The sequence below is a fragment of the Rhipicephalus sanguineus genome, chromosome 8 (genome assembly GCF_013339695.2).
Source record: "Rhipicephalus sanguineus isolate Rsan-2018 chromosome 8, BIME_Rsan_1.4, whole genome shotgun sequence".
NCBI classification, from domain to species: domain Eukaryota; kingdom Metazoa; phylum Arthropoda; class Arachnida; order Ixodida; family Ixodidae; genus Rhipicephalus; species Rhipicephalus sanguineus.
In genome coordinates this window covers 96,337,635-96,361,338 of record NC_051183.1, presented here as the reverse complement: position 1 = coordinate 96,361,338, position 23,704 = coordinate 96,337,635, and positions in this window count along the sequence as shown.

The window sequence follows — 23,704 nt, the reverse complement described above, 5'->3', positions numbered from 1 at the left end:
CGTCGACCGTCGATCAACTAACAAGCGGTGAAGCGCGTCGGCATTTAAACATGTGCCGTCGAATATTCCAGCGTTATCGCTGGCTACCGTGCAATTTCTAGAATAAGCTCGAGTGTGCGCGTCTTGCGCGCAATCTTAACAAAACGATCTACAATGATCGTGAAGGTTCTCGAACAATGAGGCGCGGTTCGCGCTGAGCGTTGCTGGCAGTCTTTGTGGCCGAAAACCGAATATAGCAAATGTGATAAAGAAACGCACGTGGCAATGCCCCCCTCTGAAAAAAACATCGTCCCGATGCTTAAAAACAGAACATGAATACATGCAATACTAAAGAAAACTAATAAAGAAAGCAAACATTAGAGTCCTCTGGTGCGTTTAACGTGCATAGTACGGTTTAAGGCGCACCACATGCACGACCTCGGGTCGAGCTCGGCGCCTCTGAGAGTTCGTGATGCCGTCGGGGACAACCTCGTAGTCGAGTGCGCCGAGACGTCGAAGTACCCTGTACGGTCCGAAGTATCGACGCAGAAGCTTCTCGCTCAGTCCGCGTCGTCGTATTGGTGTCCAGACCCAGACACGGTCGCCGGGCTGGTACTCCACGAAGCGTCGTCGAAGATTGTAGCGACGGCTGTCGGTGTTCTGCTGGGCCTTGATGCGCAGGGGGGAAGCTGTCGAGCTTCTTCGGCACGTTGTAAGTAAGCGGCGGCGTCGAGATTTTCTTCGTCGGTGACGTTCGGTAGCATGGCGTCGAGCGTCGTCGCCGGGCTCCGTCCGTAGACCAACTTGTATGGCGTCATCTGTGTCGTTTCTTGTACGGCCGTGTTGTACGCGAAGGTCACGTACGGAAGGATGGCGTCCCATGTCTTGTGTTCGACGTCGACGTACATGGCCAGCATGTCGGCGATGGTCTTATTTAGACGCTCGGTGAGGCCATTGGTCTGCGGGTGGTAAGCGGTGGTGCGGCGGTGGCTCGTCTCGCTGTACTTGAAGATCGCCTGAGTTAGGTCCGCAGTAAAGGCGGTACCTCTGTCTGTTATGAGGACCTCTGGGGCGCCATGACGCAAGACGATGTGCTCCACGAAGAACTTGGCTACCTCGGCGGCACTGCCTTTGGGCAAGGCCTTTGTCTCGGCGTAGCGGGTGAGGTAGTCAGTCGCCACGACGATCCACTTGTTTCCGGTAATGGACGTCGGGAACGGCCCCAGTAAGTCCATCCCGATTTGCTGGAACGGCCGTCGAGGTGGCTCGATAGGCTGTAGAAGTCCGGCTGGCCTAGTGGGCGGTGTCTTGCGTCGCTGGCAGTCCCGGCAGGTCTTTACGTAACGGGTGACGTCGGCGGAAAGGCGCGGCCAGTAGTACTTCTCCTGTATTCTTGCTAGCGTGCGAGAGACACCCAGGTGTCCAGACGTCGGGTCGTCGTGTAGAGGCTGGAGGACCTCTGGCCGTAATGTCGAGGGTACCACGAGAAGGCAATCGGCTCGAAGCGGTGAGAAGTTCTTCTTTAGGAGAACACCGTTGCGCAAGAAAAAACGACGTCAGTCCCCGCGTGAATACCTTCGGAACGACGGTGGTCCTGCCCTCGAGATAATCCACAAGGCCCTTCAGTTCCGGGTCGGCTCGCTGTCGTTCGGCGAGGTCGTCGGCACTTATGGCTCCCAAGAAGCTGTCATCATCCGGGTCGTCGGGCGGTGGTGGGTCGACAGGGGCACGAGACAGGCAGTCGGCGTCGGAGTGTTTCCTTCCGGACTTGTACACGACGGTAATGTCAAACTCTTGAAGTCTTAGGCTCCACCGTGCGAGGCGACCTGAAGGGTCCTTCAAGTTAGCTAGCCAACACAAGGCGTGATGGTCGCTCACAACTTTGAAGGGCCTGCCGTAGAGGTAGGGGCGAAACTTTGACGTAGCCCAGATGATGGCGAGGCACTCCTTTTCTGTTGTGGAATAGTTCGCCTCTGCCTTAGACAGCGACCGGCTAGCATAACTGATAACCCTTTCCAGTCCACCCGTCCGCTGCACAAGGACGGCGCCGAGTCCTACGCTGCTTGCATCGGTGTGAATTTCCGTATCGGCGTATTCGTCGAAATGCGCAAGTATCGGAGGTGTCTGCAGGCGTCGTTTGAGTTCATGAAATGCTTGGACTTGCGCTGTTTGCCACCTGAATTCCACGTTAGTCTTCGTGAGAAGTGTCAGTGGTTCGGCGATCCGTGAAAAGTTTTTGACGAATCGTCTGTAATAGGCGCATAAGCCGAGAAATCGGTGCACGGCCTTCTTGTCGGTGGGTGGGGCGAAGTCGGCGATGGCAGCTGTTTTCCGCGGGTCTGGGCGCACTCCAGACTTGCTGATCACATGACCCAGAAACAGGAGCTCGTCGTATGCGAATCGGCACTTTTCTGGCTTCAGGGTCAGTCCAGAGGTCTTGATTGCATGAAGTACTGCCTCAAGCCGCCGGAGATGCTCGTCGAAGGTCGAGGAGAACACGACGACGTCGTCCAAATACACAAGGCACGTCTGCCACTTCAATCCGGCCAGTACGGTGTCCATGACGCGCTGGAACGTCGCAGGTGCCGAGCAAAGACCGAAAGGCATGACCTTGAACTCAAAGAGGCCATCGGGTGTTATAAAAGCGGTCTTTTCTCGGTCTCTTTCGTCTACTTCGATCTGCCAATAGCCGGTCTTGAGGTCCATCGACGAAAAGTACGTCGCGTTGTGAAGTCGATCCAGGGTGTCGTCTATCCGTGGGAGGGGGTACACGTCCTTCTTCGTGATTTTATTCAGGCGCCGATAATCAACGCAGAAGCGCAGTGTCCCGTCCTTCTTCTTCACTAACACCACGGGTGACGCCCACGGACTCTTTGAAGGCTGGATGATGTCGTCGCGTAGCATTTCGTCGACTTGTTTCTTTATGGCCTCACGTTCTCGCGTCGAAACTCTGTAGGGGCTCTGACGAAGTGGTCGAGAATTTTCTTCTGTTATAATGCGGTGCTGAGCAAGGGGCGTTTGTCGGACCCGCGATGACGACGAGAAACAGTCCTTGTATTGCAGGAGCAGGTTTTTGAGCTGGTCTTGCTTGACCTTCGGAAGGCTCGGGTTGACGTCAAAATCCGGTTCGGGGCCTCTATTCGTCGAAGCAGGTTCGGCAGCATCGAAGAGGGCGAAAGCATTGCTGGCGGCTACACATTCGTCGATGTAGGCAACCGTCGTACCAATGTTGAGGTGCCGATATTCGTGGCTGAAGTTCGTCAGCACTGCCTTTGCTTTACCGTCACGCAGCTCGGCTATACCTCGTGCGACGCATATTTGACGGTTCAGGAGTAGGTGCTGATCGCCCTCGATGACGCCTTCAAGGTTCGCAGGTTTTTCGGTGCCGACGGAGATAATGACGCTGGAGCGTGGCGGAACGGTCACCTGCTCTTCTATCACATTCAATGCATGCTTCCCTGGCGTCGCATGGGGCGGGAGCGCTTTGTCTGAGGTTAGTGTTATCGACTCAGACCTCAGGTCGATGACGGCGCCGTGGTCACTTAGGAAGTCCATTCCAAGTATCACATTCCTGGAGCAGTTTTGTAGGATTACAAAGCTCGCAGGATAAGTCCGGTTTTTGATGGTGACTCTCGCCGTGCAGACACCAATCGGCGTTATCAGATGGCCTCCAGCGGTCCGGATCTCGGGGCCTTCCCAAGCAGTCCTGACTTTCTTCAACTTTGCTGCGAACGGCCCACTGATGACGGAATAGTCGGCTACAGTGTCGACGAGAGCGGTGACATTGTGGCCGTCGATCAGAACGTCGAGGTCGCTAGTCCGCCGTCTTGCGTTGCGGTTACGTCGTGGCGTCGGGTCACGGCTACGTCGGTTTGCACCGCTGTTTCCGCGTTGCGTCGTCAGGTCTCCTTCCGGTCGCAAAGCTTCGTCTTCAGGACGTCGTTCGGCGTGCGGCGGGGGCTCGGAACTTCGTCGCGGCGTCGTCGTCGACGGCGGAGGATCTTCAGCATTTCGTCGTTCAGCAACCGCACCTCCATCGGTTGCTGCCCTTAGTTTTCCGGATACGGGCTAGGCGACCGGCCCCGGTTTGGGCCAGTGTACTGCCGGCGGTGCGGTGACATGTAGCGGCCGGGCGACGGCGAGCGGGAAGGTCGTCGTCCTTGCCACTGTGTTCCGGTGAGGTAGTCGTCGATGTCGCGAGGCCGTTCGCCTGGCTGCGGGCGCGGCGCGTTGACGGCGAATCCGCGTAGCCCCAGCTGTCGGTACTGGCAGCGGCGGTACGTGTGGCCGGCCTCCCCGCAGTGGTAGCAGAGCGGGCGGTTGTCAGGGGCACGCCAAACGTCGGTCTTTCGGGGGGCACAGCGTTGTCCTGTCGGCGGGCGGTATGGCGTCGGTTGTGGTGGCGGCGGTGCCTGGCGGCGAAACTGCTGCGGCGGCGCGGCGTCTCGACGTGGGCGAGGAGGAGGGGCGTTGCGTCGGGCTGCAGCAGCATAGTTCATGACTTCCGGCTGAGCCTGCGGTGCTTCGGGAATTCCAAGCGATTGCCGGACTTCCTCGCGGACAACGTCGGCGATTGAATCCACTTGATGCTGCGGCGAAGGTAACAGTTTGCGCAGCTCCTCCCGCACAATCGCTCTGATGGTTTCGCGCAAATCGTCGGTGGCCAGCGAGTGCACTTCGGAATAGGTTGCAGACAGCGGAGAGCGGTTGTATTGTTTCGTCCGCATGTCAAGTGTCTTTTCGATAGTTGTGGCCTCGGTGAGGAATTCGGTGACTGTTTTCGGGGGGTTCCGCACCAATCCTGCGAAGAGGTCTTGTTTCACTCCCCGCATAAGGAAGCGGACCTTTTTTTCCTCAGGCATGGCAGCGTCGGCCAGGCGGAAAAGTCGCGTCATCTCTTCCGTGTAAATGGTGACGCTCTCATTCGGTAGCTGCGCTCTTGTCTCCAGCAAAGCAGCAGCCTTTTCTTTGCGGACGATGCTCGCGAATGTATTAAGGAACGTCGTCCGAAAGAGGTCCCAGGTTTGAAGGCTCGATTCACGGTTCTCGAACCACGTCTTCGCGGCGTCTTCTAGGTAGAAGAAGACGTGGCGCAGCTTCTCTTCAGAGTCCCAGTGATTGAAGGTGGCGACTCGCTCGTACGTCTCCAGCCAGCTCTCCGGGTCTTCAAACGACGATCCACGGAAAGTCGGTGGCTCCTTTGGCTGTTGCATCACGACCGTTGTAGGCGGCATGGGGGCTGTCATCGTCTCGGCGGTCGATGTGACGGGCTTGGGCTGCCTAGTGTTTTCGGGAAGGAGCCCGTACTCTGGGTGTAGTCCCTTCTGCCGGCGGCTGGTACGACGATCCGGGTTGTCTGTAGCGTCGTCTTCTCCGCGGCTTGGGCTTGGGTCAGCGCTCCGCGGTGGCGTCCGGATCATGAAGCAGCACCTCCACCAGATGTCACGTGGTCGTGACGTCGACGAAGACAGCAGTCGGCGTTTTCAAGATGGAACTGTTTATTTGGCCGAACTTGTGGCCGGGAAACGAAAAGGTAATTTACAGCAATACACACTGTATGCACGGATAGCGGCGTACAGAGCGTCGACCGTCGATCAACTAACAAGCGGTGAAGCGCGTCGGCATTTAAACATGTGCCGTCGAATATTCCAGCGTTATCGCTGGCTACCGTGCAATTTCTAGAATAAGCTCGAGTGTGCGCGTCTTGCGCGCAATCTTAACAAAACGATCTACAATGATCGTGAAGGTTCTCGAACAATGAGGCGCGGTTCGCGCTGAGCGTTGCTGGCAGTCTTTGTGGCCGAAAACCGAATATAGCAAATGTGATAAAGAAACGCACGTGGCAATATGGCTGGATAGGTTTTCATAATTTTTGACGACATCTTTCCCACTAAGGATGCTTTTGTAGCGTAGCCATTGCTTCATGTTGTGCCCGCCTTCCGCGCATGCTTTTAAAATTAAATGTACGTTGTTCTCACGATCACCTTTTTTGCAATTTATCCAAACTTCATGTACCTTTTCTGAAAAACTATACGACCGATTTTGGTGAACATTTATCAGGGTATGAAGACCACTGACAGAAAAGAAGGTCTTGGGACTTTGGCTACGGTCTCGCATTTGCGCAAGGCCACGAAAGCCCTCTTGTGCTTCTTGAGGACCACCGGACTTCACCAGCGCCTGTGAACTAACAGCGCGAGTTCGTGTTGTGTAATTTCGAGCTAGAGGTCATCCATCTCTTTCTTACTCTTCTTCTTTCTTCTCTACCCTTTGCTTTCTATTATTCCCCCTTCCCCCACCCCATGTGTAGGGTAGCCAACCGAGCCAAAGCTTGGTTAACCTCCCTGCCTTTCCTCTTCGTATCTGTCTCTCTTACGTCTCTTCTAAATAGTTTGAACCTCATACTTTGAAAATCTGTTTGAGTTCTATCTATAGAGGTAAGATTACTTGGAAAATATCTCTTATGCACGCGACCAGTAAGAACAATACTTTTCTTGTGAAAGAAATGTAGGAATGCGTTCTTTAGCTCGCTATAATGCCACTACTACGTGGAATTAGCGCGCAAACATTCACGGTCTTGGCATTTTTTTTGTTTCTGATAAAGGCAACATCTAATTTTACACCTCAGTCTAAAATTTGATATATAATTACAAAAAGTAAGTAATGCTACGGGCTGAAAATTACACAACGTGAAGGCCGAAAGCTTTCTGAATGAACATGCTAAACATGATAAGAAAATATGCAACAGTTTCTGAGATATAGAGTTGATACCAAGACGACCCATTCACCCAACCATTCCCCCTTAAGTACAGTAGCTGTTGCCTAGACGAAAGCACTTGTAGAAACGTTGGCTCTAATGGCATTCCGCTTTCAAGCATTTGTTTCAGCTCTTCAAAGCCTGCATCCTCCCCTTCACGCCTGCTTTGCTATCGGAATCTATTTTTACTACTACGTTGCCTGTGATGCAAAGTGGTGAGTACAACCGTAAGAAGACGGATAAGAAAACAGCCACACCTACACCGCTGCAGCTCATCTTTCTCCTGTGCCATCGTGCGGTAGCACCGCTTCTACCACTTGTATTTTATGACTGTTACACCGCACTATCTTCGGTATTTACCTAAAAAATTGGCCAGACGCTCACAGTGGATCGCGGTTGGTTCACGGCGATCTAACATGTATGGCGTTAAAGCAAAACTACAGAGCAGGAGATGATTGAGCCGGGCATGACGGGATGTGCTAGCGTAAAGTGATTTTGCCTTCATGATTCGAGCTCAAGAACGTCGTAAGCGTCTCTGTTTCGAGGTCAAAACACTGGCAACAGTTGGCTCCTTGCATTTGCCGAAAATCCTTATTTATCGCAAGACATCAGGAACGGGCCAATAATATTGCAGTTCGAGGAATACGTGTGTTTTCACAATACTGTGACAGGAGCCTTCTTTCTCTGGGATCAACAATGACGGCTTCGGTGGTTCTTTCCGAACATTGATCGTGTGCGATACAGCCTTACAATTTCTGTAAAGCTTCTGTTTTTCTTCTCTTAAATTAAACTGAGGGGTTTTACGTGCCCAAAAACAAGGATATTATTATGAACCACACCACGAAGGGGGAGCAGCGCGACGTTTGTAGTTTACTCAATAAACCTCTCCGATGCCTCCAGCATAGTCCCAGGAGGCCTATGATATTCTGTTACTTTTTACTTGGCGTCTTTGACCCAGCTGCGGCCAATGGTTATTGGGTAATTGGAAGGTGCGCGTTCTGTAATGAAAAGAAACAAGCTTTAAGAATTACGCGTCGCTGGACAGAATTCAATACACGTTATTTATACTGAAACAATATCGAGCGATTACACCTTCAGATCGGCGACATGCGAGGATAACGCGGTGGTACTGCTACAGTACGCCACGTGTCAAATCTATGGATGCACGAAGGTAGAGCTTAGCTGAATACACGCATTGCAGATGACTGATTTCCGTGACGGCAATACGCTGTGTCATCCGATTCTCAAAAGATTCATTGCTGTTAGCGTTGGCATCCGTTGTGACATTGCTTCTGCCGGTGTTTTGCTCAAGTGTTCAGTCTTATAACTGTGGAGACACAAGACTATTGTTCAAAACAATTTTCATGTAGTTGACTCCGAGGCAAGAATTTATAAATGATTCTTGAACTCTGCTGTGTGGGTGGATTTATCAGTGAGACACACTTGTCGTGTTTGAAACTAGGAGACCGTGATAGATGAGACAGGACTAAGCGATATCAATAGGTTATGGTTTTGCAACTAGCTATCTGCACTTTCCTGATTCATAGAACGAACCGTGTCGATGACTACATCCCTTGAGGAGCTAGTTTAATATACCACTGCTCCCCCATGCCGTCCTTCCCGTATTTTCCACAACCACTGTGGCATTTGCATAAAGATTTCCTGAAACCTCAGAATGTTAAAAAAATGGCGAAGCTTGCACAAGTCGCGCAAGGCTTGAAACAGAGAAACTGGACGATTTTGAAGTCTAGTCTGGTGCCTTCTAGGCTGTTGCTAGGCCTTAGCTAGGCTAGTCACGACACGGATGTCCAAATTCCAGAACCGAGCGATCGCACCTCTCAGCAATCTACGGGGACGTCGTCGTTGGCGTAGTGCTTCCATCGTTTTGGGCTCTTCTCGTAGCCGCCGTTGCCTGTCCCGTTCTCTAGTATGGCAGGTTCGCACTAGTTGTGCGAAGTCTGAAGGAAGAGCACAGCTGGGGTGGCCATCTTTGTTTCTCATTATTAACACGAAAGTGTTTTATGCCGCGGTCCACCAAGACATCAGTGACGTATTTCCGTCACGGAAATGACGTCGACAAAATTTACACGATCAGATGGCAAATAAAAAAGTTCCGTCAACGGGCATCGAACCCACGAGCGTTCGGTTCGCAACAACAGATGTCGGGCACGCTATCCACTGTGCCACGGTCACAGAACCTAGAGGCATTACAAACGCGTCTTTTATATCTACCTCTCTCCCGGTCGGCGGAGTGGTGTTGCCCTCTGGGAGCGGTAAATTAATTCGTCACTATTGTGGCCTCCACTATTAGCATCTGCAATGCGTTACACGTCTGTCCCATTCGGGGCGTTTTCAATAAAGTTCAATTTTGTCAATGCCTTAACACGCCGCGAGGTGGCGATCTCAGCCAAGCGTCGTAAAATTGTCGGCGTCGCTCATAGCATCACGCTAATCAAACCAAAAATAGCTCTGCGACGCGTGCCTGCCTCCCCTGGGTGTAATACCGCGTTCCCCGCTCACTTGTTCGTCCCGAGAAAAATCGCGACCGGGCTACCGGGGCGGCGCCACGCGCTTTGCGTTTTCCTCTAGTCCGACCGTGCTGTTCATTCACATTTTAACATACCGCGGGATGGCGACCAAGTTCTGCATAGAATATGCAGAACTTGGTCTTCTGGCTATTACACCTCGTTCTCTGATTACGCTTTCACCGTTAACTACTACAGCTACCACAAGGGTTTGTTTGATTATTTTAGATGCGTAGCAGCCCTTTGATTAGCCTGTGTAACGCTGTCCGTCCGTACAAACACAAAGGCAACGCGCTTCCCTCGGCGCAGGTGTTGGAACGGTGCCAAGTACGTCACACCGCAGCTGGGCGATGACGTCACGCACCCCTCGCACGCTTCCCTCGCAGGTGCGCGCGTACGTCACTCTCTCCCTCAACCGCCGGAGCGCCGCAGCTGCCGGCTCCAACGCCCAGTCGCCTCCCGTGTCTGTGTGTCAAACAAACGTTTACACCAGTAAACGCTACACAGAGTTTCGCTTCAAACAAATCTTCCAGCGCTCACCGCAGCGCGTTAGCGCCGTTCAACCCGTGACGACACCCGTGCGCAATGCTGCTGCTTCGCATCCCGTCAGCATTCCCTTCGGGGACATGGCCCAATTTTAATATGGACGTTAGTCGTCGGGATGGAGATGTACCACCAGTCATCAAAGTTGGTGCATCCACGTTAAACGATGCTATAGCTTCCAGATATCAATATACATTGTGCAAACTTTCTTATATCAATATACAGTAGACATTCAGTTACTTCTGTAAGGGCACGCTTTACCTTCGTGTTATTCCGATTCCTATGACGGAGAAATCAACCATTTTTTTTCTTTCGTTCTTCTCTTTCTTTCTCTTTCTGTTTGTTTATAGTATCCGTATTTTGTATCTGTTTTTTAAATGTGAAGCATTTCTTAACGAACTTCTGCGACTTTGATCTATCTATCTATCTATCTATCTATCTATCTATCTATCTATCTATCTATCTATCTATCTATCTATCTATCTATCTATCTATCTATCTATCTATCTATCTATCTATCTATCTGCCTAAGATTTAGAGCTGTCCTAGCCGTTTCGTTGGTGGCATGTATACCAAAATTGGTATGACATAACATAACCGTATTACGAACATAAATGACAGATCATAACATGAAAATCATGACATGCATGTCGTGAACAGCACAATTTACATGCCATGGTCTTGGGCTCTTGCGGCCATTTCGTTATTTTGATATATACCAAAATTGGTATGGCGTGACAATAGTTTATGAAGAACGCAACTGCAAATCATGACAGGCATGTCAAGTACTGCATTATTTACATTACATGGTTTCGGGGCGCTCGTGGGCGTTTAAATGAATGGATACATACCAAAACTGATATGATGAGACATTTCTGTATGACGAGCATAACTGACACATGGTTTCATGAAAATCTTGATATGCATGTCATGTATGACATGATTTACATGCCGCGCTCATGGTGCACTCGCGGCCGTATCGCTGGGTTTATATACACCAAAATTGTTATCGCGCAACGATACTGTATGATGAACGTAAATCAGAGGCGGTAACGTGAAAATTATGATATGCAAGTCATGTACGACATGATTTACATGCTACGCTCATGGTGCCCTCGCGGCCGTTTGGCTAGCTTGATATACATCAATATTAGTATTGCGCGAAGCGACTGTAGGGCGAACGTAAATGAGAGGTGGCAACATGAATATCATGGCATGCATGTCATGTACGACATGATTTACATGACACTGTCATGGTGCGCTTCCGGCCATTTTGTTAACTGTATATGTACCAAAATTGGTATGGCACGACACTAGTGCGTGATGAACATAAATGATAGGTCATGCAATGTACATTCTAGAATATACGCTTCATTAGCATGGCATATACCGGATTGTACATGCATGCACGCATGTCAAACATGCGATATGTAGTGAAATAGATGCCATGGCATGAATGACTTCACTTGTCTCAAAGACAAACAAGGCGATGTAGCAGCTCTCTGTCGGCTGCTTCACATTACATTGATTCGCACAGTGCGTGGGATCTGCCGTATTTCTTCCTTTCTCGCTCTTTTATATTTATTCCTCTTTCTGTCATCTTGCACAAGCATAGAGATAAAATGGCACGTGAACTTGCGGAAGCGTACTTCATTAAAGATGCGGGAGATGATTGCATATCTGAGCCGTCCCTCTGCCTTTCAGATTGTGCGCTACGTAAGCTTAACGAGTTCTTTGACTACAGGTAACTTCCGCGCATGCGTTGTTGGTTTTCTGGTGTTTGATTTTTCTTTCAATAAACTTCAGTTGTTAGACAGCGCTCGTCTTGTGTCCTATTCTTTGCGCTCCGTCGAGTTCGCGTTGAAAAGTTTTGAAGAATGCATCAGTTCCAACTCGCCCACCTCTCTACTTTACTGCTCTTTCTTCCCTTTCCTTATCTCAGCTTTTTCTTTCTCTTTATTTCGCTTTTGATGTTTCTGTATTTTTTAACACGAAAGTGTTTTATGCCGGGGTCCACCAAGACTTTCATGACGTATTTCCGTCACGGAAGTACATCAGCAAAATGAATGCCATCAGATGGCAAAGAAAAAAAAACTATAAGAAAAAGTTCCGTTCATGGGAATCGAACCCATGACCTCTCGGTCCGCGACGATGGCTTGCAGGCGTTTAGCCCACTGAGCTACCGCGAAACTTTTTTTTTTTTTCTTTCATGGTATTTATTATAATGCGTATTTGAAATTATCACAAACGCTATGACGTAGTGATGCATTCACTTAGCGACAATAATCGCACAAGCACTGCACAAGCATTCAAAAGCTTACATGCATATATACTGTGCAAGTCCAGAGAAGCAGGAAAAGTCACTCTTCAAAGCTTGTTACACGTGGAGGCTGGTAAGGATGAACACCTCATCAAGATGGGGTGCCAGTCTGGTGTGATGTCAAGTTCTTCGTAAATGTCCTTTAGATGGAGAGCCATACGCATGAAATGCATACTTGAAGCAGTGGTTAGTTCTGCATTACGGTCTTGCATGCGCGTTTTCCACAGACTGTGCAGTCCCATAAGGAAAAACATGTCAAAGGGCACTTCATCAAGAGACGTTGGGAGAAGGTAACGTATAGTATGCGAGTTAATGTTAAAATATTTTTGAACAGTTCGTTGAAGGATGTCCCAAAATAGAATGGCATCTTTGCAGCTAATAAAACAGTGTTCTACTGTCTCTGGTACATCGCAGAGACGACAGTTAACTGAAGAAACAAAAATACCTTTCCTCTGCAACCATGATTTCACCGGCAGTGTATCAGTATGGAGTTTGTAAAAGAAGGTTTTGTATCAGGAGAAAGATGCATTTTCCGAACTCGTTTTAGTACATCATGTCCTGGAAGGTGAGAATATAATGAGCGGTAAAGTGGAGGTGGAAAAAGCATGGATAACAAATCCTTGTAGAGTCGCTTGCGTGATACTGTGTATAGATATTCTATGGAAAACCGGACCTTGAGAAACCGTACAGCGATGAAAACTTCCTGCATAAATCCCCACAAACACGGGCGTACAGAGAAATCTGAGGAAACAATCAAGTCAGGTAAAGCATTAACAAACGTAATCTGCAAGAATGATCGAATAATGGGATGCGAACTGTCGCGAAAAAAGTAGAACCGTGAAACAATTTGCCATAGATATAAATGAACTAAACCCAGCCCTCCCTCCTTAACTGGCCTGAATAGGTTATCCCGTCTCATTGGTTCAAACGTCGAAGACCACACGAAAGTTGCGAAAGTCCGATGAAAGCGCTGTATGTAAGATCGAGCGCAATGAATAAGTTGCAATACATAGTATAGCTTTGTGGCTAAAAATGTATTGCAAGCTTTAGCTCTCCCAAAGATGGAAAGGCGATGTGGAACGTAAGTCTGGGCCTGTCGTTCAAGCTTAGGAACACGTTCTTTCCAGTATCGTGCGCTGAATCTGTACGCATCTAGCGGCACACCGAGGTACTTTGGTGGAATACGAGTCCAATTAATTCCTGCGAACTTCTCCGGCGTACTACCCCATGATCCAAACCATAATCCTAAACTTTTAGATGTGTTTAAACGAGCACCTGATACAATGCCGAATTTACTTATTGTAGATACCACATTCTCAATACTTCGTTTGTCTGAGCAAAAGAAAGCTACGTCATCTGCATAAGCCAATACCTTAACTTCATTGCCTAATATATTGAAGCCGCGAATACTATTCGATCGTATTATGCTCAGGCATAGCGGTTCAAGATAAAGTGCGAACAGCAGTGGGGACATTGGGCAGCCTTGCTTTACAGAAGAGCAAATAGATACCGGTTTTGACAGATGGCCATTAATAATTAGTCGCGTTGAACAGTCATTGTAACAAAGTTTAACGCCTTCCAGCAGAACAGAGCCAACATTTGCATGTTGCAGAAGGGAAAACAGAAAGGAATGACTAACACGGTCAAAAGCTTTGGCAAGGTCTACCTGTAGCATAGCAAGCTGTCCTTGACAACTGTAGCAATACTGAAGAAGTGTTCGAGCGATGTGAATATTTGTTTGTATGGAGCGACCCCTAATTCCACATGTCTGATGAGAACCAATAAGTATTGACATCACAAACTGTAACCGATTTGATAATATCTTAGCAAAAATTTTGTAGTCAACATTTGTCAACGCTATTGGCCTGTAGCCTTCAACAGAACGAAGTTTTTCCTTTTCAGAACTTTTTGGAATGAGAACAGTATGGCTTTTGCAAAAAGACTGCGGGAGAGTCTTCATGACGTAACTTTGTCTAAATATATCCAGCAGAATAGTACTGAGAGTTGTTTTGAATGATTTGTAAAATTCAGCAGGAATCCCATCAGGGCCAGGTGTTTTTGACAAAGGTAGTTGCTCAATGGCCTGCTTAATTTCCTCTAACGTGATGGGACTACTAATGATTGCGCAATCATCTTCGCTCAATGGGCTTAACAGAGAAACAAAATTTGTTTTGTTTTCGCCAGTATGGTCATCAGGAAGAGCACTAAACAACACCTTGTAGTACCTTTCGAATTGCAAGATAATGTCTGCTGTATCTGTTAGAACAGCACCGTTAGAAATCAGATCTGGAATAAACTTGGACATTGCGTGGCGCCGCTCATCAAGTAAAGCTTGACGTGTCGGTAGCTCAGAATTCAAAGTCCTGCTGTTCCGAGATCGAATACGTGCACCTCTGTAGCGAGCAGCATCATAATTTTGTAGCTGGCATTTAATGCTTTCTATTTCATTAATGTATGCGCCTGGTTTTTCGCATTCAATCTCGTAAAGGTTACATAGACTTTCAAATAATCTCTTTCCTCGTTCTTTCGATAGTACGATTTGACAGATCCACATTCTATAGCTAGTGCACGAACCTCCTGCTTAAAAAGCTCCCAAGCAGCGAATACATGTAATCCTTTAGAAAAGGAATTTCTCACTGCCTCTTTAACTCTATTAACGAATTCCTGATCGTTGAGGAGGTCCGAGTTCATCTTCCAAAGTGCCCACTGTGGTCGGAAGTGATTTCGGCGGCTTGCACCAATTTTTGCGATAACAATACAGTGATCCGAAAATGAAACTGGCTCAGTGCTGCACGAAAGTTCCCGGGGTAGGAGTGATGAAGATACGTAAATTCGATCAAGGCGAGCAGAAGAGCTTCCCTGAAGTCGAGTATACGCAGTTATTTGACCGAAAGTACCGATGTCAATGAGCCCTGCATTATCTATAATACCACTTAAAACTTCACCACTCCTGTCTCGGTGACTATTAGGATTGTTGCGATCACTAGGATTGCATACACAGTTAAAGTCGCCCATTAGTACAGTGAAATAATCACAGTTAATTAGTTTGGACATATCTTCAAATAACTGAACCCGTTTTGAAATCTCATTGAATGCATACAAGTTGATAATACGCCACGGCACTCCATGCAACACAAAATCGCAGCATATGTACCTGCCTTCACTGTCAACGTGAGTAGTAACTGCTGTACAGGGTAGACTCTTTCTGTTTCTGAGCTACCGCGAAACACAATACGGAGGCAACACGAGCGCGCCTTTTATCTTTCACACTTGCCTCTCACAGTGGTCTTGGATGGATGGATAGATGCTATGAGCGTTCCCTTTATAACCGTGTGTTGACATCTGTGCCACCTGGCTCGAAAAAAAAAAAACAAAAGAAACGCACTGTTGCAAAGTCCGCCCCATTCGGCGCGTTTCCAATACAAGTTTGTGGCGACACAGTGCGCACAAACCGGCGCAGCCTCCACCTCGTCACTATCTAGGCAGGCGTGACACGGCTGCATGCTACACCACGCCTCAGATAAGGGACAGCGCCACCGCAGCGTCACCGGAGGCTTACGCCACCGACGGTGGCTATAAAATCAAGCTTCCAAGCTCGAAACAGATCATTCCTTCGTTACCCGACCGGGCGCAGCGTCGGTATGCTAGCCCCGCTGCTGCTACTTCGTTAATAAACAGTTGTTACGTTTTCTGTTGGGATGCGTCCTTCCATCGACACGGCATCCCACATCTGGTGACCCGGAAACCGCACCGCTATGGCCGACCCGGAAGCCCTTGCCGCTCTTCGGCAGCAATTGGAACACATTCAACAGCAGCAGCGCATGCAAAATGGACCGCATTCGCCCGACGATTCCGCACAGCCTCTTGTGGACAACGCCCCCCAAAGCTCCGTTCCAACGGTCGCTGTCAACGCAGATGCTGCTACCACTGCGGCCACTGCCGACCTGGACGTCTGACGTGTCACTGTCAAGCTTCCGCCATTTTGGGCGGACTCGCCCCAGGTATGGTTCGCCCAAGTCGAGGCCCAGTTCTCCCTGGCGCGCATTACACAAGACCGGACCCGCTACGACTACGTGTCGCCCACTTGGACGCCCGCTACGCCAACGAGGTCCGTGATATCCTCGCCAACCCACCAACGGCCAACCTGTACGAATACCTCAAGAGCGAACTCATCCGCCGGCTGTCACTCTCGGAAGACCAGAAAGTGCGACAACTTCAGTCCGCAGAACTTGCCGAGCGCAAACCTTCGCAGTTACTCCGCCACATGCGTGCTCTCGCGGGTAACATGGAAGTCCAGGAATCTTTCCTGCGATCACTCTGGGAGGGGGGGGGGGGCTCCAACGACTTCCACTGCACGTTCAGGCAATTCTGCGGGCTCAGCTGACGCTACCTCTCGACCAACTTGCCGAGGTCGCTGATTGCGTGATCGAGGTCTCCTTGCCGCGGTTGTCGCCCACAATCCAGGCTGTCGCCGCACCGCTAAACACCACCGAGCTTGCACGCCGTATAAACGACATCGACCGGCAGCTCACCTTCATTCAGCAACGCCTGGGTGAAGGTCTTCCGATGCACCAGCGCTGCCACTCGCAAAGCCGCGACCGTAACCCTACTTCGTCGCGGCAACCCGATAACAACGGCCGCCCGTGTTACTACCACCGACGCTTCGGGGACAGAGCCCGGCAGTGTCGACCACCCTGTTCCGCTGGGCATGCGGAAAACGCCAACGGCAGCTTGTAGAGACGGCCGGTGAACGCCAACGGCAGCTTGTAGGAAAACGCCAACAGCAGCTTGTAGAGACGGCCCAACAGCCAAGCATCAAGGTACTCAGTGTTGACAACCATTCGCCGTACCACGCCATCCTCGCCGAATTTCCCGGATTGACGCGCCCCAGCGGACTGCCACGCAAAGTGCAGCATACAACCGTGCACTACATCAAGACCACTTCAGGCCCCCCGGTTTTCTGCCGCGCCCGTCGCGTTGCCCCGGACCGCATGCGCATAGCCAAAGCAGAGTTCGAGGCCATGCTCTGCGAAGGAATCGCCCGCCGCTCTGGCGGTCCATGGGCCTCGCCACTTCACCTTGTTCCAAAGAAGACCGAAGGCTGGCGGCCCTGTGGGGACTACCGTATGCCCTCAACGCACGCACCATCCCGGACAGGTACCCCGTCCACCACATACAGGACTTCGCCCATCGCATTCATGGCTGCCACGCGTTCTCCGTACTAGACTTGGTGAAGGCCTACACACAGATACCCGTCAATCCGGATGACGTCCCAAAAACCGCAATCATCACTCCCTTTGGCTTGTTCGAGTTTCCCTTCATGAGCTTCGGCCTGAGGAATGCTGGACAAACCTTTCAGCGCTTCATCGACGAAGTCGTCCGCGGCCTCGACTTCTGCTTCGTTTACCTTGACGACATACTGGTATTCTCACGGGACGCCGAAGAGCACCACGGCCACCTTCGTCTGCTGTACCAACGCCTCGAAGACCACGCTCTACTCGTCAATACCCAAAAAAGTACGCTAGGCGCTTCCGTCGTCCACTTCCTCGGCCACGAAGTTTCATCTGAGAGAACTCGGCCTTTCCCTAACGCATCTCGGACCTGCAAAGTTACCCTCAACCCACCACCGCTAAAGATCTTCGCCGTTTCCTCGGCATGCTGAACTTTTACAGGCGCTTCTTGCCACACGCAGCCGACTAGCAGGCTCCCCTCCATCATGCTTTGGCTGGGCTACGAGGAAACCAACCCGTTACGTGGACACCGACGTTAACGAAAACTTTCGAAGAATGCAAAGCAGCCATCTGCACCGCCACGCTCCTCACCCATCCCGTGCCAGACGCTCCCTTGGGACTCTTCACGGACGCATCTAGCTTCGCCATCGGCGCCGCCCTCATTCAACGCGTGGAAAACACCTGACATCCCTTGGCGTTCTTCTCCAAGAAACTCGCAGCTCAGAAAACGACCCCTTCAACCGCCAGTTCCACTGACGAAACCACGACTATCGCCCCGACAAATTTACCAGCCTACTACAGAGAACTTTTGGCGATATACGAAGCAGTGCAACACTTTCGCCATATTCTCTAAGCACAGAACTGCACCATCTACACCGACCACAAGCCTCTCACCTTCGCCTTCTCTCGACGTCGCGACAAACTCCCGCCTGTACAGAAGAACCAACTCTCGTTTATTGCACAGTTCACCACCGACATCCAACATGTCAGCGGGAAAGACAACGTGGTCGCCGACGCGCTTTCACGTGTAGCAGCCATCAGTTCTGCGCACATAACAGCGGACGTCCTCGCCGAGGCTCAGACTACGGACGCCGAACTGCAGGAACTTCTTAAGGGCAGGTCCTCACTACAGCTGCAACAAGTCGCCATTCCAGGGTCGACAACCACAATTTGTTGCGACATGTCGACTGGACGAAGCAGGCCCTATGTGCCCCTGTCCCATCGCCGTGGGCTTTTCAACCAGCTACGCAACCTCAGCCACCCAGGCATACGCGCGTCTACAAGCCTCGTGGCTGACCGCTATGCCTGGCCCTCCATGCAGCGGGATTGTCGCACCTGGGCGCGCTCCTGCATTCAATGCCAACGCGCTAAAGTCACCAGGCACGTCACGTCACCACTCGGAACATTCCCTCAGCCCTCCGGTCGGTTTGAGCACGTCCACCTCGACATCATAGGACCCTTTCCCCCTGCTGGACCCTATCACTACTGCCTCACCGCCATCGATCGGTACACTCGATGGCCCGGCATGGCCCCTCGAAGGAATCACCGCGGAAGACGTCGCCTCTGCCTTCTTCACCGGCTGGATTGCTCGCTTCGGCGCCCCCCGCCGCGTAACCACCGACCAAGGACGACAGTTCGAGTCGCACCTTTTCAGGCTGCTCGGGCTGACCATCGGTTTCGAACGCTTGAGGACGACCAGTTACCACCCCTGTGCCAACGGAATAATCAAGCGTTTTCACCGACAGTTCAAAGTAGTCATTATGTGCCACCCGGACTCAACCTGGCTCGAGGCAATCCCAGCCGTCATCCTCGGTCTTCGCGCCACCTTTAAGCCGGACATCCACGCTACACCAGCAGAGCTCGTCTACGGGGAACCACTCCGTCTCCCAAGTGAATTCCTCGCCGCACTGCCATCGAGCACTACGACGTCAGACCCCACCGACTTCGTCGCCCGACTCCGACGCACCATCGCCGCCTTACGCCCGTCACCTGCAGCCCACCACTGCAAGCCTACACCTTTCGTGTTCAAGGAGCTAGCTTCGTGCACGCACGCTTTCCTCCGCGATGACACCGTCCGCAGGCCTTTCCAGCCACCCTACAGCGGACCCTACCTGGTCGTCCATCGCGACAACAAGAACTTTACCCTGCGCCTGAACGGAAACGACGTCCGCGTCTCGATTGACCGGCTCAAGCCCGCATACATCGCTTCGAACGAACCCGACAGCGCCATCCCAACCACAGGCATCTATCGACAGCCGCCGACGTCGCAGCCCGCTCCGGTCACGACACGCTCTGGACGTCTGGTACGCCTCCCAGATTTCTACAGACCCTGAGGGCTCTGCACTCCGCGGGGGGGGGGGGGGTGATGTGGCGACACAGTGCGCACAAACCGGCGCAGCCTCCGCCTCGTCACTATCTAGGCGGGCGTGACACGGCGGCTTGCTACACCACGCCTCAGATAAGGGACAGCGCCACCGCAGCGTCACCGGAGGCTTACGCCACCGACGGTGGCTATAAAACCAAGCTTCCAAGCTCGGAACAGATCATTCCTTCGCTACCCGACCGGGCGCAGCGTCCGTATGCTCGCCCCGCTGCTGCTACTTCGTTAATAAGCAGTTGTTACGTTTTCTGTTGGGATGCGTCCTTCCATCGACACGGCATCCCACAAGTTTAATTTCGTCAACGCTTTAGCACAACGTGAGGTGGCGGTTTTAGCGCAAGCCTCGCTCATAGCATCCATCCATATCGACAAATAGCTCTCCGACGCTCGCCTAGCTGTCGCACCGCGTTTCCTGCCCGCCCTGTGGGAAGTAACGGCCAGGCTAGAGGGAAGACACGACGCGCGTGGCGTTTCTCTTCGATTTCTCGACGCTTTGAAGGAGTGCATATCGAGCATTAGTTCATTATGCGCTCGCTTGTTGATGCCATCTTTGCGCGGGAGTCACCATATGCGGAGTCCACGTATATGTCAAGAACTTCAGCTACCGCAAGGGTTAAATACTGATCATAAGCGTTATTCGTCGGTACGGAGATGTGCCACTAGGCGTGAACGTGAGTGCGTCCAGATCAGGCGGTGCTACATCTGCCAAACAACAGCAGACATTGTACAAGCTCTCATGTACCAATGCACTATAAACAATAAAATACTTCTGTGACGACACGTATCACTTTCGTGTTATACCGATTCCCAGACAGAGGGATCAACCAACCATCTTTTCCCTCTCTGTGCTTCTTTCTCTCCCTTTCTGTGTTTCTCTTTCTGTGTCTTCTACTATTTTTCGCTCTCTCTCTATCTTTCTACAGCTGTCTCTCTCTCATAGTGAACCAGTGGTGAGTACCGTAAAATGCCGAGCGAGCGCCCCCTCCCCTTTTCCGGAGATCTGAAATATGCGCCAGTGACCGAGAGAGCGCCCCCCTCCCGCTCCTCCCCTGCGGCCACATTTTTTTTCAAGACGAGCATGGCTTGAGTAAACAGAACCACAAGATAGAGTACACTGAATGTGTATCTAATGTTGTTTATGAAATTTTGTTGTCACGTCTGCTTCAATGGTTTCAAAGTTACGAGGGGAGTAAAAACAGTAAATAAATAAAACATTTCATTAGAAACCTGGATGGACATTTTTATTTTTTTTTGCCATCTCCCACCGCCACCTTGAATTTCGGTCCGGCACCGAGCAAGCGCCCCCCCCCCCTCCGTATCTGGTCGGATTATCGTTCACTCTAGTGGGGGCGCTTACTCGGCATTTTAGGGTAAGTAAAAATTCACGACGGCGGCTTAATTGCTGACATTGCGAAATCACGCAAGAAGGCCAGGTTGCTTTCATTTGGCAAGAACAAGATTGGACACGCATGCACTAATGATCCGGAGGCGGATCCCAGGCAGCACACAACCTCGGGCCGATATTGGTTTTACGGCGGCTGTGCGCGGCCCCACCTCGGGCCAGTATTGCCAGCCCGGCGCCGATAGAGGCGGAGCCGTTGACATTTGCCGGCAAGATCGGGCCGGTTTTGCCGCCTTTCAGCCGATGCTGGTCTTTCACCGGCAACATTGGGCCGAATTATCCGGCCTTCTGCCGTCTTCCCGCCGATATCTGCTCAGCCGATTTCTTTCACCGGCAACATTGGGCCGAGCTTGCCGGCGTTTTGCTGTCCTTCCGCCGATATCGGCTTAGCCGACGGCTTTCACCGGCAACATTAGGCCGTGTTAGCCGCCGTTCTGCCGTACTTTCGCCGATATCGGATTAGCCGATAGCTTTCACCGGCAACATTGGGCCGAGCGTACCGTCATTCTGCCGTGCTTCAGCTGACATCGGCGGAGCCGATGGCTTATCGACGATGTTGGAACTTTCTTGTCTCCCTTCAGACAGTTATACATGCCCTGTTGAGAACGGCCTCCTGCGTCGCGGCGCTCCAAAAGTCCTCGTCACCGACAGAGGTACGGCTTTTGCGGCAGAGCTAACGCAAACCATCTTCAAAATAGAGCCACACAACTCACCGACGGACATCACCCGAAGGCGAATGGCCTCACCGAGCGGCTAAATGAAACCCTCGCCTACATGCTGGCAATGTACTGTACGTCGAACAGATGACACGGGACGCCATAATATCTTCCGCACATAACCTGAAGTTAACACGGCAGTGTAAGAAACGGCGCACATATGACGCCGTTCAATCTAGTTGACGGAAGCCCCTCAACGAGGCTGGACGCCGTGTTGCCAGCCGTCAGTGACGAGAATAACCTCGACGTTGCGCTCTACCTTCAGCCCGTCGAAGAAACACGGCAGCTCGCCCGCCTAGGATACAATCGTAATGCAATAGAGCATTAGGCGCTTGAATATTTGTAGCTTAAGCTGTAGAATACCGCTACATGGATTGCTGTACTAGCACAAATAACAAAGTTCAAATATTGTACCGTGCTAATGCCGCACGTACGACTGGGCGCGCGAAGTATCGCCGACTGAATAGCTTGCATTCTCTTATTAGTTTCTGCTATGACAATGACTAACAACTATCAGTAGCACGGGACTTCTCCGAAGGGGGGCCAGCTTATAGAAACTTGGGCTCATCTTAAGGAAGGAATTGACAGGTCGTATTTGGGAGTATACATTCAAAAATTAGGGGGAGGGGGGTTTCATGACCTCCGCACCCCCTTGGATGAACCCGATCAACGACGCCATTAAACCAACCCCGCTGTACAGGTCGTGCTTTATTTTTTGATTTTGCGCACTCTTCCCCTCGAGATCGGACTATAGGTGGCAGCACCGTCGCCGCGTTTCTGTGGATAGGTGGTTGGCGGCGCGTATACAAATGTACGCAGCGGCGCTTCGCCGTAGGCAGTTTGAGTCGATTGCCGGCGAATAAAGCGCGTTGACTGCAGCCTGATGGTGATGTATACGCCCTCCATTGCCCTATTAACGCTCGAAACCGCCCTAAGGTTTCTCTTACGTGTGAGAGAAGGGCAATCTGGCAATGAATGGGGTACTGGCCTTCGGTCACATTCGTGTTTTGTACTGTGCTCGATGTTTTTCTTCATTTATTTGCACTTGTTTAAATTATGCTTTGCCTATGCCACAATATATGTTGCGTGACTGAGCCAGTTAAGTATTTACCAGTGCGGTCGCACGTAGCTTAAAAGCATGAAAGGTGTTTTTTTTTTTTGCTAATTAATAATAATTTTTGCTAGGCACATAAAATCTGATGACCTAATTGACAGAAAAAGAACTACGGTTCCTAAGCAGAAGGGGATGGCTTCGCTTTACAAGATATGGTTCAGATCCAAACAACGCGGAAGTTCAGGTCAAGGTGAAGGTAATATCTGGGGTTTTACGTGCCAAAACAACATGATTATGAAGCCCGCTGTAGTGGACGGTTTCGTAAACTTTTGACCATCTGTTGTTCTTTAACGTGCACTGACCTCGCGCAGTACACGACCCTCTAGCACGTCGTCTTCATTGAAATGCGATAGCCGCGACACTGATCGAATTCGGGACCTTCGTTTCAGCAGCCGAGCACCGTAACCGCTACCACAACGCTGCGGACGAGGCCTCCTCACCAATTTCTCTTGTAGGTTGGCGGAGAGTGAGTAAAGCGCATGTAAACACGCGCCAAAGCAGGGCACATGACGTAGTGGCGAAGGCAAGTCCACCTGAGGAAACTTTGATTCCAGTCATGTTCCCACTTAAACGATTTCTTTTCATTCCAAGGTTTATAATAATAATATATGGGGTTTAACGTCCCAAAACCACGATATGATTATGAGAGAAGCCGTAGTGGAGGGCTCCGGAAATTTCCAACACCTGGGGTTCTTAACGTGCACCTAAATCTAAGTACACGGGCCTCCAACATTTTCGCT